The sequence below is a fragment of the Jaculus jaculus genome, chromosome 19 (assembly GCF_020740685.1).
Source record: "Jaculus jaculus isolate mJacJac1 chromosome 19, mJacJac1.mat.Y.cur, whole genome shotgun sequence".
Classification (NCBI taxonomy): Eukaryota; Metazoa; Chordata; class Mammalia; order Rodentia; family Dipodidae; genus Jaculus; species Jaculus jaculus.
The window spans coordinates 8,311,704-8,328,301 of record NC_059120.1 but is presented as its reverse complement, the minus strand read 5'-3'; the positions used below and the strand labels follow the sequence as shown (position 1 = coordinate 8,328,301).

Here is a 16,598-nt window from a genome sequence, read left to right as displayed (position 1 = left end):
CTCTGGTTCCTTCCTCTGTCTCTGCCTCTCATCCGTCATGATGAGAAGCCTTGGTCACATCCTGCTTCTAATGGCAGGATGCTCTTTATCACCATGGGCCCACAGTCAGTGGAGCCAAGGATTATGGACTGAGACCTCTGAAAATAAGCTAAGACAAATCTTTCCCTAGTTGAGTTGCTCATGTCAGGTATGTTGTGACAGCAACACAGAGTCTACCACCTTATTGGCACTTCTCTTGTTACATTAAGTGCAGCATAAGAAAGAATAATGTTATTTTTTAGAAAGTAAAACAACGCCATTCGGCATAGCACTATTTTCACACAGTATCAAGGACACAGAGACAACATGCCGAAGGGCACCTTTGCTCTCCCTCTCCTGCTCATCTGGGAGCTGATGCTCCTTGAGTGGGATGGTGAGCTGAAACACCTGCATAATTTACATTCTTAATCTTTGTCTCCAGGTTCTCTGAGATTCGTGTAACTTACTTGTACTGTTACCTGAGTTGGACTCCCTCCACAGCGTTGTTTCATTTCATGCATGAATTTACCCTCACAAAATATATTTACTTTGAATCTTCTAAAGGCCAACCATTTACCTGGGTGCTAGGAATACAAGCAGGGATGAAAATTGATCAACATAATTATATTCGTAAATATCATGTTACAATAAATACATGATAAGCAATGGGAAGGGAGGAAATGAGAATGAAAGGGAATGTGCTGGTTTGATTCAGGTGACCCCCCCCCCATAAACTTATGTTTAGCAAGGTTCTCAGCTGATGGAGAGTTGGGAATTAAAGCCTCCTGAAGGCAGTGTATTGTTTGCAGGGGATGGGTGGACTTATGGGTATTATAGACAGTTTTACCTTGCCAGTGTTTGGCACATTCTCATTGCTTTTGTGCACTCAATGTTGGCCAGAAGGTGATGTCAACCCTCTGCTCATGCCATCGTTTTCCTCTGCTATCATGGAGCTTCCCCTCAAGTCTGTGAGCCAAAATAAATCTTTTTCCCTGCAAGCTTCTCTTGGTCAGGTGATTTCTGCCAGCAATGTGAACCTGACTGCAATAGTAAAGTTGGTACCAGAGGAGGGAGATTGATAATAGACATCTAACTGTGTGGACTTCTGGAGCTGACTTTCAAGACGATGTGAAAGTATTTGAAAACTTGGCCTAAGATACACCTTGTAGGGCTGTAAGTACAGCTTGATGGACTATTCTGATTAGAGTTAGAAGACCTGAATGCAGTAAGAACTGTTGACTGTGAAGTCTGGCTTGTGAGAGTGAGAAAGAGCCTTGCCTGGACTGGGCTAGAAGTAGTTTATGTGAGAGGCTTGCTGTTATGCCCATTTGCTGAGAATTTGTGCAGGGCTGCATTGCATAGAAATGGACTGGTGTGAGCAGAGGGACATGACACAGAAAAAATCTGAAATCTTTGTCCTGAAACTGCTGCCCATTCAGCTGCAATTGTGTGAGACATTACAACCAGTGATATTGGGACAGTTGAAAGAGTGTCCTGTTCTTCAAAGTCTACTTTATTCCCCCCTGGATTAACAAATTGGCACCCCTCTTGGTATTATAGAGTATAAGAAATGCATGAAAGAGAGGATCATTTGAATTTTCAACATAGTCTTGTGTTTTGGAAATGGCCATGGGCAGTGTGAAGGAGGTTTGCTGGATGCCTGCATGGAGACCTGATGGAGCCATGAGGGTGGACCTTGGGTTGCAGTGGAGACCCAGTGGAGATGCTGGGACCATGAGATGGCTGCCAAGGACAGCTGCCAGCCCAGATGAAATTTTCCAGGACTGTGAGTAGGCTAGCGGAGGAACAGAATTGGAGCTCAAGAGACTTGTTGTTCAGAATATTGGACTTGGAGTCTTGTTACTAGACTTGAAGCTACCGAGTTTGACGTTTGCCCTATTTAAATCTTGTCTTGGTTGAATATTTCTTTACTATGTCCAATGCCATCTTTTGCAGGGTAAGTGCTTATTCTGTGCCATTATGTTTTTGTTTTTGGGTTTTATTAGTATTATGGCTCAGTTAAAAGATTTTAGGGGCTGGAGAGATGGCTTAACAGTTAAGCACTTACTTGTGAAGCCTAAGGATCCTGGTTCAAGATTTGATTTCCCAGTACCCATGTAAGCCAGATGCACAAGGTTCATTTGCAGTGGCTAGAGGCCCTGGTGTGCCAACTTTCCCTCTCTCTCTCTCTCTCTCTCTCTCTCTCTCTCTCTCTCTCTCTCTCGTCACTCTCAAATAAACAAACAAATAAATAAAAAGATCTTGGACTATGGGGATGCTTGAACATCATTGGAATTGATTAAAAACTATGAGGACTTTTAAAGTTGGATGAATGCATTGCATTTTAAATCATGTATGGTTATCAGTTTATGGGGGCCAGGGACAGAATGTGGTGGTTTGATTCAGGTGGCCCCCATAAACTTAGGTGTTCTGAATGCTAAGATCTCAGCTGATAGAGATTTGGGAGTTAATGCCTCCTGGAAACAGTGTAATGTTGGGGGTGAGCTTATGGGCATGGTAGCCAGTTTCCCCTTGCCAGTGTTTGGCACACTCTCCTGTTGCTCTTGTCCACCTGATGTTGGCCAGGAGGTGACGTCTGGCCTCTGTTCATGCTGTCATTTCCCTGCCATCATGGAGCTTCCGCTTGTGTCCATAAGCCAAAATAAACCTTTGTTTCCCACAAGTTGCTCCTGTTCAGGTGATTTTTGCCAGCAATGTGAACCTGGCTGCAAAAGGGAGTGAATGAGAAAACTTCATTTTAAGTAACGTTTTCTGTTAGACTTTGTTGGAGAAGATGACAGGTATGTAGAAATCCGGCTGAGGTAATTACCAAGTTTTGGTCACTGCCTGAAGATAGAAGCAAGAATAATTAAGAGAGAGTTGTAAAATTTAAGGCTTGAATTTTGGTGGGTGAGACCAAAACAGCAACCATGGAGTTAAGCATCTGAATATGTACTGTCAGTATTTGCTATTGTTTTCTGTTATTAACTTGGGGGAAAATTTTTAGCACAGGAAACAAAAAGATTTAATTAAGATGTTAGTGAATAAATTATAAGTATAGATTCACAAGCTAAATCTAAACCAATAAATGGAAGTATCAACATGATGTCTTGAGAGAACAAATAAACATCTGACAGTCATTTAATTATCCTCACTGCATTCTCTGTAGATCTTCAGCAAAGAGGCAAAACTTCTTCCCTAAACAAACAAAAAAGCTACAAATAAAGAGCAAGCAGTGTTTGATTTCGTAAGAGCCCAGCACGGCTGTGTGAAAGGGATGGATGGAAAGAGTCACCGGCTCCTAAACATGCAGCCAAATGAACTCCACAGCAGGGCTAGAGAGGTTGCCTAGTGGTTAAGGCACTGCCTGCAAAGCCTAAGAACTCACGCTTGACTCCCCAGGTCCTCCGTAAGCCACACGGCGATGCAAGTGTGCAATGCTGCACAGGCTCACAAGCGGTGCGTCTGTCTGGAGTTCATTTGCAGAGGCTGAAGACCCTGGCGCACCCATTCTTGTCCCCTCTCACACTCTCTCTCTGCCTCTCAAAAAAAAAAAAAAATTTCACAAGAAGTGAAAATAAGGTTTATTAAGTGAATAAAATCTAAAGAGACCATTGGTCAAGATACTATTGTTTGTTTTGGTTTTTGGGTTTGGGTGTTTTTTTTTTTTTTTTGAGAAGTAACTGAAGAAAAATTACCAGAATGCTGATAACATTTCAAAAAGTAATAAAGGATGGAGAGATGGCTTAGCAGTTAAGGCACTTGCCTGCAAAGCCAAAGGACCCAGGTTCTATCCCCCAGGACCCACATTAACCAGATGCATAGGATGTGTCTGGAATTCCTTTGCAGTGGCTAAAGGCCCTGATATGCTCTCTCTCTCTCTCTCTCTCTCTCTCTCTCTCTCTCTCTCTCTCTCTCTCTCAAGTAAATAAAATAATATACAATAAAATAAAGTTTAAAGGGTAAAGATTCTTCAGTCAAGCTTCCTGCCCGGGAAGAGTTGTTTATATTGCCTAAGTCTACTGACAGTTTCTTCCACACCTCAGCATTGCTGTCTTACTCTATTGAGGCTATGGTTATTGATAATGTTCTTTAAAATGATGGCATAGAAAGGGTCGATATTTATTATTGTTCATTGATATTCCCAACAGCCTCTGTAATTTCTTTCTTCTTTTGACTGGACATTTTCACAATTTTATCTGCTTTCCCTCTTTCATTCAGTCTGGTGACCTAGGGAGAGATTTCAGTAATGATCATATTCCCTGGGCTTAAGAAAATAGTCATGACCTGTAAACAGAAGGGGGTCCTCTTTGAGGGAAGTGGAGAACCAACAAGAAGGGGACAGTAGCCATAGGGGAGGGCAGTAGGGGTTGGGGTGAATAAGACCAAAATAAAATGACCTATATGTTTAGAAATTCCATGATCCATTCCTTCGCATGACTCAATGAGTAAAGTGCTTTGTCATCCGAGCTTGAGAACCTGGGTTCAGATCCCCAGACTCCACATCAAAAAGCCAGAGGCGGTGTGATCCCAGCACTTTGACAGCAAGGTGCAAGGCTGAGAGGCAGGAGTCTCCCACAAGCTCACAGACCAGCTGCCACCGCCTCCCCCGGGGAAACACGGGAGCAAAGGGCACCGATGAGAACCAGAGACGCTGCCTCCCAGGAGGTGCCAGCAGCCATGCTCCGCGCATGCTCCGCGACAGGTGCGCACCACACCCCCACACACCATGTCGCAAGAACTTTAACCTTGAGGAGCAATGTCTCAGTAACAGCTTGGTGACTGAATGCCAAGATTTTCAATAGCAACTCAAACCTCTCTTAAGGGCACCCATGGGTTATATGATACTGGAAAACCATTAATTCAATTATTAGTAAACTGGAGTGGTTTTCCCCATCTTAATGCAAAATAGTGATGGTAAACTCATCAAGGACACTTAAACTTGCAGAATTCTTCTGAGGTTTAAATAATATCGTGGGATTCTCAAGCTTCGCATGCACGAGAGGCGTGGCTAATGCCTTAAATAAGGCCTCTGCTGTATCGCCAGAGGGAGTCTTCAGAAAGATCCTGAATATGGGTGGATTTGAGGCCCTGGTCTGCAGAAGGAGGATAATAAGTTCTGTGTGATGCCGGAAATAAGACCTGAGCACAACCTCTCCAAATGTTTCCATAGGGATGGATCAGGTACCAGACCGAGCATAGGTGAAATATGGAAGCAAATTCTAAAACAAAGTGGACAAAATATGAATTCAATAAGTACCATTTAAACTGGAGATCATATAGTCCATTTAACTCCCTTCCAATTAAAATGCTTTCTTCCTCCCCCCCCCCCCAAGGTAGGGTCTCACTCTACCCCAGACTGACCTGGAATTCACTATATAGTCTTAGGGTGGCCTCAAATTCATGGCAATCCTTCTACCTCTGCCTCCCAAGTGTTAGGATTAAAGGACTGCACCACCATGCCCAGCTTAAGATGTTTTCTAAATTAACAATACTTGCAAACAAAGCATTCATATCAGTCAAATTTGGTCAATAGTCTAAGAATGAAACCTAAAGATACCTTGAATGTAAAGCATTGGTAGTTCTGGGTGCTGGTGTTGGAGTAAAGACCAGTGAGGCATGGCATATGCTCTTCCATTTTGCAGTTGGAGAGTAATTAGAACCCATGGCCCAGGAGGGAGTCACAGGGGTTCACGATTAGTAAAGACGACCCTGGGCAGGCAGAAGTCAGAGCCAGCGTTTTAAACAGAAGGAATTCACTAAGTTTGGCCGCTGAAGAAATCCATGGCTAGGAGTACAAAAGGAGCAGATTCAGTAGAAGATAACCGTGGAAGTTATCACGATTAAGTCTGAAAGAATGAGAGATAAGGGAGGGAATTACCAGATCCGAGAGTTTCATAAAAGATGTGCAAGGGCGCTGTCAGTTTCTGAGGAGAGGGCAGTGTTTGGCTCCTGATCTTATCTCTAAGAAGTACCTACGTGCTGGTATGGGAACAGACAGAAAGACCATGCTTAGAGAAATGCTGACAGGTTCAAGAAGACAGTGCCTTTTGTAATGCCTTTTTAATTCCAGTCTCCCTCTACAGTCTCCTTGTTTTCAGAGCCAAGGACAAAGCCAGCCAGGAAGTCCGGTCATCTAGTTTCCAGCGTCTCAACTCTGGCAGCAGAGGTCTTGGGTAGACTTGTAGACTTAGACTCAGACTTGGACCTGGAGAGCTGTCTTGTCTGCCAGTCCTACTGGATGCTTTCACACTAGGAGGCATGAACTTTCTCCCATGGATTGAATTTAGGACCACTGCAATGGTGTCCACTATCTCTCTTTTGAAGCTACAGAACCATGGGTGTGGTACATCTCACACCCACCCCCTTGCTGTTTGATTCCTCAAATTTAATTCAGTTTTCATGGAAAAGAGAAAAAAAGAAAATCCCATGCATTGTCTTTCCATTGTTGTATAGCAAATTGCCCAGACCACACTGAGTGACACGAAAAAGCATAGATCTATAATTCCTAGTTGCCATGGTCCAGGTGCAAGTCATCTGCATCCTAAGAGGCTGAACTCAGGTGTTCAGTTATCAGTTGGAGCCCCATTTCCAGTCCCAAGCTCCCTAGCCGTTGGCATCTCAGTTCCTTGTGAATAGGATTCCCATTACTGTGGTTGATGTTGGCCAGGAGTCACTTTCAGATACCAGTCCCTCCTGTCCCTCAGCAGTTCACAGTTAGCTCCTCTATGACTTTTCCCTGCTGGCCATCCACGCCCACAGCACACGTTGCATTTGGCATAGAGTTGTGCCATACAGTGGACTTGGCTTTAAATATTGAAAACATGATATGTAGCCTTCAGTCTCAAATATCCTTATCCCTTTCTTATCAGCCTTCTTTCATTAACTTTGCTAATATTGTGAGCAATAACATGGTGTTTCAAATCCTTCAACATTGTCTTCCATTCTCATTCAAACACATGTATGTTTACACGCACACTTGTTTTTGCCAATAACATCATAGAGCACTCGTACTAACATTTGATCTTCATGTGCTAACATTTCCTGATGCTTTTAAATATCACAGACCCAAAAGAAATCTCAGTGAAAATTTAGTATCAAATGATATGGAAAATACAGAGGCTAGGAAATGATACCTCAGTGACTAAGAATTCTTGCCACACAAGCATGAGGGCTCTAGAAAGCCTGAGTTCAATCCCCAACACACACAAAATGCTGAGCAATGTCCTCCTGCCGGGTCCACAGTCATGTGGGAAGCAGAGAATAGAAAACCACCAAGGCTCAATGCTCAGCAAAAGCAATGGAAGTCTGACTAAAACAATTGCAGCTCCTGGTTCAGTGAGAAACTCTGTTTCAGAAAAACAAAGTCACAGAGAAGGATACTTTACATTTGTCTCTGGCCTCTACACATGTGTTCGCAGGGCACATACATCAGTACATACATGTACATGCATGATACATACAACACCATATGAATTACATATATACATACATTCCCCAAAAAGATAGGAGAAACATAGCACATAAGACCTTGCTTTTCTTGCCCCATAGTGTATAAGAGCAAGAGAATAAGAGTTACCAGCAATAGAAATGCAAAGGAAAAAGCTTATAGATATTAAAGTCATTAAATAATAGTACACAGATTTTGTGAAAAACTTCTGCCCACAAAGCTTGAAAAATCAGTTGACATTACAAATTCCATGGAAAAAAATACCAAAAACTGGTATAAGAAAAAATAAAAAATTGGAAACTTGCCATATCTAATTATCCTTTTTTAATGAAAGATAGAATTTATAATTAATACAAACAAAATAAGAAAGAAGTAAACACACAGAGAGAGAAGCTTGAATATTTCCACCCATCAATCTTTTCAAATAGTCAAGAAAGAAATGAAATGGTTCCAATTGTGCTATCAGATGCTTATGGGATAACAAAGATGCAAATGCATCCTAACTAACTTATGAAGTCAGCATAACATTTATTCCATCCTTCACAAGGATATAACAAGCAACTAACTACGCAGTGTAATGACTCCAATGCACACAGATTTTTAATTCTAAATTAAATATTAGGAAGTTGAAATTAGATCTATATAGTGAGGATGACTCACAGCAGCAATTTAGAATTACTTTAAGGATTCAAGGTTAACATAACACTTGGAAATCAGTCCCTGCAATTAATCTCAACAACAGAATAACAAAAGAGAAAACAGAGAAGACATTCTTGGTAAGCCAGAAGTGATGGTGCACATATTTAGGCCCCAGCACGCCAAAGTCTGAGATGGGAGGATTGCCATGAGTATAAGGCCAGCCTAGGCAAGAGTGAGACCCTTGCTTGAAAAACCAAATAGCAAAAAGAAATATTCTTGATACATGCAAGAAATCTACTTCATAACATTCAACAAGTATTTATTGCTGAAAGTGAAGGCATATGTCTGTGTGTGTGTGATGGATGTGTGATGTGTGATTCTTTGTGTGCATCAATGTATCTATAGTTACTATGCTTTTACTCAAGGATGGACTAACAGACCAATTACATGTCATCACAATTACCAAAATAGATCCATATGTTTGTGACATCTTGGTTTATGAGAGAAATTAATACAACACAGCAAAGAAGGTTATCTTTTTATAAGTCATGCTGAATCGAAGGGACATCCATCAGGAAGAGATCTGGCTCAGCCCCTTCTCCTCTCACCAAATACAACAAACAGGTTGTACGTGAATCATGCATTCAAATATGAAAAGTCAAATAGGAATTAGAGAAAATCAAGATTAAAGTACCACAGCAAAACATCTTCATGATGTTGAAGTATATAGACATCTCTTTAAAGGATAAAAAAAGTATTAACTATAAAAAGCACTATGTGATTAAAGATTGATGTATTGTCATCATTATAATTAACACCATCTGTTCAGCAAGAAAGTGATAGTTCTATGTGTAATATGTATATATTAACATTCATATACTTATAACATTTATATATAAATGTGATATGAGGAAATTGGAACCTTTGTACCCTATTGATGTGCATAGAAAATGGTTCAAACACTGTGAAAACTGGTATAAATGTTCCTCAAAGGGTTAAAAGTAGAACTATCGTGTGATCCAACAGTTCTACCCTTGAGTATATATCAAGAACTTGAAATAAGTTTCAAGAAAATAGTTGTATCCCATGTTCACTGCAAAACTATGTATCATATTAAAGATATGGTAATAAGTGGTTATTGACAAATTATTGATTAGACATGATCTATGTATATGATGGAATGTCATTAAGCATCTAATTAAAAAGGAACCTTTACATATGCAATTTTCTTTGTTTTTTCAAGATAAGGTCTCACTCTAGCTCAGGCTGACCTGGAATTCACTATGTAGTCTCAGGGTGGCCTCGAACTCATGGCAATCCTCCTACCTCTGCCTCCTGAGTGCTGGGACTAAAGGCGTGTTCCACCATGCCCAGCATACATGTAATATTGATGAATCTGTTAAGTAAGATAGCCTCATATGTACAAGTGCTGCATGACTATTGAAACAGTCAACTGCAAAGGATCACAGTACAAAGCTGGGTGTCAGGGCTAAGGTCAAGGAGTACAGTTAAATGCATAAATAGGTATACAATTTAGATGATAGAAGATGAGACATTCTGGAGCTTTACTATACACCATGGTACCTATATTTAACAATACATTATTATGCACCTAAAACTTGTTGAGTAATATCTCACCTGAAATGTACAATTTTAAAATAAGAAGTGGACTAAAGAGGTGGCTTAGTACTTAAGGCACTTGTCTACAAAGACAAAGGACCTAGGTTCAATTCCCCAGGACCCACATAAGCCAGATACACAAGGTGGTGCATGCATCTGGAGTTTATTTGCAGTGACTAGAAGCCCCGGCATGCCCATTCTCTCTCTATCTGCCTCTCTCTCTCTCAATCTCTCTCTCTCTCTCTCTCTCTCTCTCTCTCTCTCTCTCTCTCTCTCAAATAAATAATTAAAAATAAAAATATTTTTAAATACAAGTAACTTGAAGTAACAAAGATATCCAAACAGCCAAAAAGTTGAAATTATACCTACATTATTTACATTTGTCTCTGTGACAAAATACCTGACAGGAATAATGTGAGTGAGAAAGATGTCATTCTCTCTCAGAAGGTTTATACAGTCACTTGCTTTTTTACAAGTGAAGTCATTCATTTAAACATAAGCATCTGAAATTTGTCTGTATGGAAGTTACATTGTAGAAGGAAAAGGTTTTGTATGTGCGTATGTGTGGTGTGTCGTATGTGTATTATATGCACATGTATGTGCCAGCACAGTACCCTGTGCACCTGCCTGCAGAGACCAGAGGAGAACATCAGGTGTCCACCCACCACCACTCACCTGCCCTGGTTCTTTGAGATGGAATCTCTCACTGATTACAGAGCTTACTAGTTAGTTGGTTGGTTTGCTTGTTTGTTTAACCATGTGTTGTTTGGTTGCTGTTTTACAAGCACCAGTGACTCTGGCCTCTGTTCCCCACAAGCCTGGGACTGCAGATGTGGGTGGCCATGTTCCACTGTTCATAGGTGCTGAGGAAGCAAATTCAGACATCTTCAGGCCCCCTCAGGTGCTCATGCTTACACTGAAAGTTCTTATGCACTGAGCCATCTCCCCAGTCCATAGATGGCATTTAACATTAAAAAAAAAATCCAACCAAATGTAAACCTGGAAGCAGCTGGAGATATTTCTCAGTGGTTAATCACCTGCAATGCAAAATGACTCAGGTTGAATTCCCCAGTACCCACATAAAGCCATATGTACAAAGTGGTGTGTGCATTTGGAGTTTATTTGCAGTGGCTAGAAGCCCTGATGCACCCTTTCTCTCTCTCTCTCTCTCTCTCTCTCTCTCTCTCTCTCTCTCTCTCTCTCTTACATACACATGTACAAACAAAACATACACATTTCTCCTTGCAAATAAGTAAATAAAATATTCAAGAAGAAATGTGTATGAAGCTGGAAGCAGAAATTTGAGAGATTGAGAGACAGACAACAGAGACAAAGAGGCAGACAGAGAGAGTGAGTGAGTATGGGCACACCAGGGCCTCCTGTAATAAAGTCCAGATGTATATGTCACTTTGTGCTTCTAGCTTTGTGTGGGTACTGGGGAAGCAAGCCCCAGGCTGTCTGGATTTACAAGCAAGCACCCTTACCCACTGAGCCATCTCTCCCATGCAGAAATTTCTTATACATACTTACTTGGATTCTTTCTAAGGTTCATTGATTTTTAAATGATTCAGGAGCAGATAATGAGAGACCTTAAGCCAAAATGAGGGATCGAGTGGGAGACTGGGTTTTTTTCCAATATGACACTGCCTATAACTTGAACATTTTCCTCCTACTTTTGATCACATATCTTCATTCAAAGGTAAAAAGTCTGTGAAGTGTTAAAGTATTGTGCTAATATTATGTGATTCCAAGGTCATTACAATAACCTAACTTTGTCCATTTTTAAATATTCCTTTTGAAGTTCAATAATTATAATTGAGTCCAAATTTTAATACTATGAGATATTATAAAGCTATATATGTATATATAAGCACACATGTAAATTACAAGGACATAGAAATAAGTAACCACTGATTGGTGTCTTTATAATTATCAGATTAAAGAATGGTTTCTAAAAGCGTCTTACTTTAAGACAATTAGTTTATGTTGTCTTTTCTAGAGTAAAATCAACTCTCAGTTTGAATCAGCACAAAGAGGTCTGATCTAGCACAGTGTCATTGGGCATTTATTTATCTCTCTTCTGACCTTGCACCATCCTGACCATATGCCGCAGTGACGTACACATGACGACAGAAAAGGCCTCACGTTCTACACGGGTCAAAGCTAATGACATATTCAGCTGGTGACTTGTGTGTTATCGTCATTCGAAAGAATAATTGCATTCTGAAAATACCAATTCTAGGGAGAAAATAATAAGCAGATATCATCCCAAAACATAAATTTGTGACATATCAAACCCCTTGGACAAGACAGCATTTGTATTTCTCTTCAAACATACTACCATACAAGAAGCAATGGTTCAGTAATGTTTAATGAACAGCTAGCATGCAGGACCATTGCAATTTAAATTTTTTAAAAGTAGCTCAAGTTTCATTATAGCAAGAAAAAAAGTAAAGATCTCGCATTAAAATTATATGATAATATCACATTTTATTATAACTTTTAGACTATCTTCTAAAAAAAAAAAAAAATAAGCTCCTCGCTGTAGGGTTACAAGCTGTGGGGCAAATAGACTTCATTAATTGGTGACCTTCAACATGGGAGGACTGAGGTCTGCAATCACTGGCATGGCTTGGTCAAGCAAAAGACACAGTTAGAATGTGACTACGTCAGAAACAACATCCCAACACACTGATCTTTTTTATACCAAAATTTTTTTTAATTATTTATTTATTTATTTATTTATTTGAGAGTGACAGACACAGAGAGAAAGACAGATAGAGGGAGAGAGAGAGAACGGGTGCGCCAGGGCTTCCAGCCTCTGCAAATGAACTCCAGACGCGTGCGCCCCCTTGTGCATCTGGCTAACGTGGGACCTGGGGAACCGAGCCTCGAACCGGGGTCCTTAGGTTTCACAGGCAAGCGCTTAACTGCTAAGCCATCCCTCCAGCCCTATACCAAAATTTTAATGCAAAATGGCATTGATGAGAAACCAAGACTTCTGTGCTCTTCTATTTACATCCATAGCAGAAAAGGAAGTATGCAGTGTTGTTATATTACAAGAGAAAATTCTGCAGGACATGGTTATCCTAAACTATGCTTTGACCTTTGATAGTAAAACTTGACCACAAGATAAGTGTCTTCACTGTGAAGCTGACAGGTTGTCAGAAGCAGCCTGATGAGCTTCCTGGCAGGCTGCAATCAGAAGTATTCACTGCAGACAAGGCATGTATGTTAAAGGACAAACCCCAATCCTGTTGATTACTGTTACCCACCACGGATGATTAGCAATATGCTTTTCTTAACATATTTGTAAAATGTTAAAAGAGTAAAATGTGTGAGTGTAATTAGTGGTATATTATGTACCAACATGAACTGGGCTTTATGGTGGCCATATAATTATGTCTTTAATGTGTAAGCTGTCACTTAAAAGTTTTATGACAATTTAAATTGATGTGTGGTTTGGTGAACTTTAAATATAGATATATTTTCTGAAAAGTACATGCATAATTAATTATAGACATTAAAAATTCTATAATTCACCTTTGTCCTCACACAGTGACCATTTAAATGCTAACTATTCCATGGAAATGTCTTTGAGTGTTCACCAATGTCACAAATGACTAGAACAGAAGAGAAAGAATGTTAGCTGTACTGGATTTTCTTAAAGCAGTAGTATGCAAAACCAGAATGTGCAAATACTGTGAAGTATAAGTCGGCACTGAAGGGAAATAACTTGTAGCATATATCTGAGGACATGGACAAAGGTCATTTCTATTCTAATGGCACTCGACTCAGAAGCCAGAGCAAGATGTAATGTCATCTACCACCGCTGCCTACTTGATTGTTTTGGTGAAAATTTACTATGATGGCGAGCGAATTCCCTAGCTCCACTTTTTGTCCCTAAATAACATATGAAAGTGTTATCATTAAACCATAACTCAGTATTATGAATAGAGTCCGAGGAGCACTCTGGAATATTTGCTGAATTTCAGTAGCAATTAACATGACTCTGTTACCTGCAGAGAATATGTTTGCAAGAAATAACACCAGTGTGAAAACAGTATTCCTCAAGTGAAAATTAAAATTCATTTCTATTTCATATCTAAGAGAGTTTGCAATTCAAAACATCTCATACTCCTTTTTACACATTTATGCTCTGTTCACTCTTATTTTTACTACCAACAACCTTGCCAAGCACCAGATGCATATTAAATGTATTAAAGCGGGCGTTTCACAAATGTCAGCTTTTCTTATCACTAAGGAGGAGTATCGTATTTTCCCTCACAAGTGATAAAATAACATCTTAACCTCTAGACATCTTTCCTCAACATAGTTTGTACTTTTTGAAGCATTATTATAGTTTCTACTGAGATTTTACTGAGGAAATTTTTCTTTGAGAGAAAAAAAAATCAACAGTCATCTCATTATTTTGTTTCAAGATTTCACATATTGAAAATAATACTTAGAGAATGTTTTCAAAGTCCTTGCTAGTCTGTTGGAGTTTAGGAAAGGAGAAGAGGAAGCTCATAAAGGTCAGACTGAAGACGCGGGTTGTGCAGTCTTGTGCTCATGCCCACATGGGTCACCTGCCAGTTTTACTAATACGGAAACAAAATGACAGACAAATAGGTCTCTATTAACCCTTATTCTTTTGCATAATTCTTCTTATAAGCCGGGCGTGGTGGCGCACGCCTTTAATCCCAGCACTCGGGAGGCAGAGGTAGGAGGATCGCCATGAGTTCAAGGCCACCCTGAGACTACAGAGTTAATTCCAGGTCAGCCTGGACCAGAGTGAGACCCTACCTCGAAAAACCAAAAAAAAAAAAAAAAAAAAAAAAATTCCACCTTAATTCTTCTTATATTACTCAAGCAAAATGTTTCAAACTCAGCCCTAGCTTGTAATCACCCTTGAAGTTTTATAAACTTTAACTATTAACATAAGTCATTGCTTTCCTTGAAATAAAAGAAAGGGAGATTAAGGTATGACTGCCACCTATTCGTATATGGCAAGCGTGATATTTGGCCATGCAAATCATGGATTTCTAGGTACACTTTAGAGACATACATTCAACTCATTAAGTCAAAAAGGGTTAGGTCAAGACTGCTGTATTCTAAATGAGTCCATATTGCCCTATCTCTGAACCTTTTATCTCACTGTCATATTCTGTGCTTGGGATTGTCTAGAATTAAACCATACTTAAAACTTGGCATATGCTGAGGACCTGGCTCAGCTGTTAGATACTCTGGTTTGCAAAGCCTGTAAGCCTGGGGTTCAATTTTCCAGCGCTCCTGCAAAGCCAGATGCACAAAGTGGCACATGTGTTTGGAGTTCATTTTCGGTGATAAGAGACCCTGGTGTGTCTACCCTCTGTCTGTCTCTCTGCTCATTAATAAATAAATATTTTTTTAAAAAAAATCGTCATTCTGGGTAAGATGGCACTGTAGTAGGCACACCAAAACAGCCTACTTGGAGAAATAAACAGAAAAACAGCAAAATATGCTCTTCTATTGAAAAATGAAAGTATATAAGGAATTATCAACCACAGCAGAGAAACAGGAGACACCCAGAACTTCTTGCAAGCAAGAAGCACAAAAGTAGATCCCACCATGGTGCCAGTTGAACCAATCCTTGAGCCCGCCGGGTTGGTGCAGTGCAGAGCCACAGGAGGAGAAGTCAGGTGAAGGGATTTTTCCACTCACATCAGGTTCTTCACAAAGACAAGAAACCGGAAAGGAAGGACAGAAGGGACCAGCTGAGCAGCTAAATGAGATCACAAAGTGGAGTAGCTGAGAAGATCCAGTACAAAAGCAAGCACCTTGCATAGCCTCCCTTCCCCCATCAGTGCTGCTAATCATGGAGGAACTTATCCCCCCCCACACACACACAGCATCCAGCACAGCCAATCAGTACACCAGATCCAGCAACCCAAGCAGCCTATCCAAATCCACAGCACAACAGAGATGGACCCAGCTGGGTACATAGCACTGGTGAGATTGGAAGCTATTCCAAAACATATCAGGGCCTACTTACACAAAGCCAGGTGCATAGGCTTGCAGTAGAAGTGCTAACCTCAGCTTCCATGTCAAGTTATGTGTTAGATGTGACTGATGTATTCGTGCTTACATTACCATTCTCAAATAAGCTGTATGTTGGGGTTGACTATTGTTGCCTTTGGAGTTTCCTGATTTATAAGGCCTTTGTCTTTTTCTTCTGCTGTCATTATTTGGGACATGGTCTTTCTTGGCCCTAGGCTGACCTGGAACCCATTTCAGAACAGAACTCTCAGCTTCCCAGTTGAAGGGATTAAGTATGTAGGACAACTAGGCACTTTGACTTTATTAGATTACCTGTTTGTTTTAATCCTCACTCTTGCATAACTACTCTGTGATGGTTTTGATTGAATATGTATATTTCTCTGTTGAATTTTAGAATTTTCCAATAATTTTCTCCACCCAGACTACTAGAATATTTGAATGGAAGGCAAACTCACCATCTATGGTCACTTGTGCTGTTATACTGGGAATATTAAGAGACACACCTGGCACCTTAAACTTCTATCCTGAAGATATATAAAGCCACACTTACATGGCTATGAATACTGCAGACAATTTAAAAAGGAGAATATCAAATTAACTCAAGATGCAAAATATCTCTACATTATAATACAAGAAAAACAAAAATTCAAAACAATACAATTTCACCAAAAATATAAATCCATCAAAAATTCCCTCCAGTGAGACTGTTTTAGATGAAATGCCTGACAAAGATTTCAAAAAAATAATCATATCTATGCTTGAAGAAATCAAAGGAATCAAAGAAAATAAACTCATAAGGAAATTCCAAGAGAATACAACAAACCAACTTAAT

General features: G+C 40.0%; 1 pseudogene; it reads left to right on the top strand.

The window, feature by feature from the left end:
* Nucleotides 1–345: 345 nt before the first annotated feature.
* LOC101602577 overlaps nt 346–16,598 on the top strand; it is a 115,899-nt pseudogene continuing 99,646 nt past the window's right edge.